This window comes from Ixodes scapularis, unplaced genomic scaffold (genome assembly GCF_016920785.2).
Source record: "Ixodes scapularis isolate PalLabHiFi unplaced genomic scaffold, ASM1692078v2 PGA_scaffold2__306_contigs__length_199485367, whole genome shotgun sequence".
Lineage (NCBI taxonomy): Eukaryota > Metazoa > Arthropoda > Arachnida > Ixodida > Ixodidae > Ixodes > Ixodes scapularis.
Window position 1 is genome coordinate 169,110,888 of NW_024609857.1, and position 4,043 is coordinate 169,114,930.

Sequence of the window (4,043 nt, forward strand, 5' to 3'; positions counted from 1 at the left end):
CTGCGTAAAGAAAACAGTGTGGCGATGAGCTGTGCACACGCCGTCGTCCCGTCGTTCGTCTCCCCTCGCCCCTCTTGGGAGCAAAAAGAATGTATCGCTCTGCGAGACCCTCAGACGCGATCGTCATCTGTGTCATCTGTGTCGTCTGCGGTGTTTTAAAACATCGCTTGCGTTATAAGAAAAACGCAATTTTATTATACGCAGTTGCTACAGATAACGTTCAATGGTTTAGGAAGCCTTCAGTTTGTTCGATTTCAGTCATGGATTTATATTTCGTGAACCGAAAGCGGGAAATATGTTCCGATCGAAACTCGGCGCACCGCAAGGCCGCTTTCTCCCATGAACTTTGGATTCAGTTTTGCGCATGTGATCACTCCTCCACCAATACGGAGTTGGCAGCGAAAGGAAAGGAATGCAATACTCTGGTTCTGCGAGCAAAGCCTACATAGTTACTCTAGGAAAAGGTACTGTGTTGGTTTGTCATACGTAGCATGCACCAGTTTCTTTTTAACCCTTGGCACAAGTTAGCTGAAACACCCGGTATGTTATACTGAACAATAGATAGATCACTTATAGAAAATGTACATATGCTCACCACTCTTCTGGCAACTGCGTCTGCTGGAACTCCTTAAGATTTTCTGCTGCATGACGAACCCAAGTTTTGATCACCTGTTCGATTTCACTTTTCTTTGCAGATGGAAGCACTTTTCTCACACTTTCTGGAATGGTATTGCATAACCTTTTAGAAAAGCGTAATTTCAAATACATTGCAACTATGTAATTCTAAGTAACAATGCTCAAAGTATAAACCTGGAGATCATTTTCAAGTGTAGTTATAGGAACCCTGATTGGTGTTACTGATGGCCTCGTACCGATCTCCTGTTGTCCGGTGCTACTCGATTTCATATGGCACATTTGACGACAAAATCTCATAATACCTATCTGTCACGTCAGAGGAAAACGTTTGATGATCAGGATAGTACTGGCTACAAGTGAGTCAAAGTGACAAAAAAGCTGGGGCTTTCACTCCAAACCTGGTGCGAGTTCGGAGTCAGGGCTGTGGGTGCGAACAATGCCTGCCGATGTTCCATGCAACCACATGAGGATAAAGGCAATTATGTGCAGTAACTCTCAATGACATCATGCTTGGCAAATGCCTACCAACCCAGTGCATGCAGCAGCAATCATAATAATAAATGAACACTTGTTCCCAGAACTGTATTTATATTAAACTTGGGGGATGGGATGTGCTAGTGATTTTGGAGTTCTTAAGGTATATGTCGCCTTCATCCTTCTACGGCTGAATGAAAGAGCAGCCTATAGGACTGCTAGAGTTCCCAGCCCAGTCAACCAGCATGTCGGGCTTGACCTGAAAGCCCCCAGCTACCACCGCTCATCCTTTCGGTCACTAGAAACTCATTCCCAGCACCACCTAGCATTTCACTCGTTGGGAGGACAAATGGGGACGATAAGACATCCGTATCACCCAAAGGGGGGTCAGTTGACATGGGGCGGCATTAGACAGAGGGTGCAGGTGCTGGGAGAGAGAAAACGAAAGAGGGCCACAAGGTCATCGCCAATACTGATCAGTGTTCCTACAAGTTTTTAAAAACAAATTCCAGTTTGGCTAAGTATGATGTGCAAATTCATCCTATCCACTGCATATGTGTTATAGTGTGACTACTTTTCACTCTTACGTTTGTAGGCAGGAACAATGGCTAGCTGCGGCTTTGAAAATGTCATTAAGCTAGAAAACTTTTCCAAGTACAGCCGGCGCAACAAGAAACGTTTATTACTTAAGCTGAAATAGCTTACTCACTGCATATCAGCTTGCAGACTGCAAGCGAAGTGAACTGGCGCTTTCCTTTCCGTCTAACCCAGCTGTACTCCACAGCTACTTTCTGCACCACAAGTGCTTCGAGGGCCTGTCGTGTAGCAAGACTTACACTGTCCCCTCCCAGACCCGAGAGTTCCTGCAGCTGTAAAAATAAAATTATGATTTCATACACAAGTATGCAGCTCTGAAAAGAATAGAGGACAAAAGTCAAGTTAAACAGCAGAATCTTCCTATAGGATAAGTGTGATATAAAAGTGTGAATAGCAGCGGAGGCATTTATTCACACAATGTTTCAAGGAGTTCTCTTTTTTTTCTTTAATTTTAGTGAGGTTATGCTGTTATGCATCTTGCAAATAAAAAGCTCACTGAAAAGCAGAGACTTTTATTTGCAAGATGTATATTGATTACTGAACTGTCCTCCAACATAACAAACTGATTAAATAGGTCAGGGGACAAGCTGATAGGAAAGTACATGATGTCACAATATGGAGAGCTTTCCAACCTCCCACCAGACACATGATACTGCTTTAAAATACCGGCCTTTTCTCATTAAAACCGAATTTCTAAAAACGGAATTCAGCATAGTTATCTGTTTAAACCAAAATGCAGAACCATATTGATGTAATCATTTTCATACGAAGATACAAGTTGTACTAAATGCACCTTCACGGTGCATTTGGTACAACTGCAGTACCCAGGTGGCTCCTGATGTTGAGGATGAATGCCTTTGCTGGTGCGTCGCCAACAAGTGCATTTAGCCTGAGAGGGATGGTTCTGCGCCAAGACTGATGCCCGAGGTAATAACCTCTCAGTTTATCCACAAAACGACGAAGGAACTCATTAGCATCATCGGGCTTTCTGTCACCACGAAAGACACCGACAACGAAAGGAGCGTTATTTTTCAGGTTTTTCACTTTTCCTAGTATTTGTTCGAAATTGGGTTCTGGAGCAATCGAGAGCAAGCTCCCGGGGCAGATGCCTTGACTCTCCCACGGCATCCAGACCACCTTCTACGATACCGAAGTGGCAGTATTCTCCGCCGCCAATACGTTCGATTCCCAAGGCCTTTCTAAGCGTCTCGAGCAACGGTCTCGCTGATCAAGGCAGAGAAGAAAAGCACAAATGAGTGCGCAACAGGATCAAAAGCTTGTACACTGCATTGTGAGAGCTGCCCGATTCGACCACCCACCTTTGCAGTTGCCAGCGGAAAGGCAACACGTGGTCCTATATGTCGCACGGTTATTCGCTCAGTGCGATATCGTTATGCACAGGCGCACTTTCGTGGCGGTCATAAGAACCAGCGCCGTCCCCAGTAGGCTGATCATCACTAACTACTGACCGTGATTGGCAGCCAAAGGTGGTGCCTTGCAGTGAACTTGCGCTTGCGATCAAATGGTCCGGTCGAGTGCTATCGCATGCAGAAAACACCGTTGCTTCTAGAGACGCGTTGATATTCAACAGCAGTGGAACAAATTGAATGTTTGGGTGAACTTAGCTCGATACACTCATTTACGCGCCGGATTATCTTGCGCTGAAACCGGCGCTCTGCACTTGCCGACATCATTGAGCTACAGTGGCTATGTGAATGGTGCAGTGCGAGAAACAGAACACTCACCACGTTCCGAGTCATCTGCCGCTTCCGACGCCATCCCCACCGATTGAAAAATAATACTTAATGTGCGGCGGACTTGAATGTAAACAAATCTGTAAAGGAAACTGGCGAAAAAAAACGAAAAAACGATGCGAACACCGCGAACACCGAAAAGAATTATCCGGGCTTAGCGGGTGGGATGGTGGCTAGACAGTGGCTTGACTTTGGCTGGATAGATAGATGTTACTGAGTATACTCTTTGTAGCCGGCGGTAGCTTGCGCTACCTACCCTAAGGCTGCGGCTCGACAAGCTCAGTTCTCCTTGATGCTTGGGTAATATAGCAAATGGTCTATCGGAGTCTTTCTGACTTTTCAACACAAAACAGTGAAAGAAAACACGTATTAAAATATTTAGTTAAAAATAACCAATCGTGCAGTATTTCAATCCGTAATAACTATTTGCCTACATGTTTGATCCCATTTTACGTCTGTTTCGTACCCGCGTGAGTACATGCGCGTACGTTTGAGTTCGTACGCTCCTGGAAATATTAAAAATTCGGGGCACGCGTAATTAACGGTTGACAATCCGTCAGCATTAGATCTTAGTTGCACTAA

General features: G+C 44.9%; 1 long non-coding RNA gene across 1 annotated transcript; it reads right to left on the bottom strand.

Annotated features, from left to right (window-relative positions):
- Nucleotides 1-618: 618 nt before the first annotated feature.
- On the bottom strand, nt 619-3,553 carry LOC120845882. The gene is made up of 3 exons (XR_005716927.3): nt 3,453-3,553; nt 1,820-1,979; nt 619-641 (listed from the first exon to the last, which is right to left on the bottom strand). It is a non-coding gene; the product is annotated as an uncharacterized LOC120845882 (long non-coding RNA).
- Between the last annotated feature and the right edge of the window lie 490 nt (nt 3,554-4,043).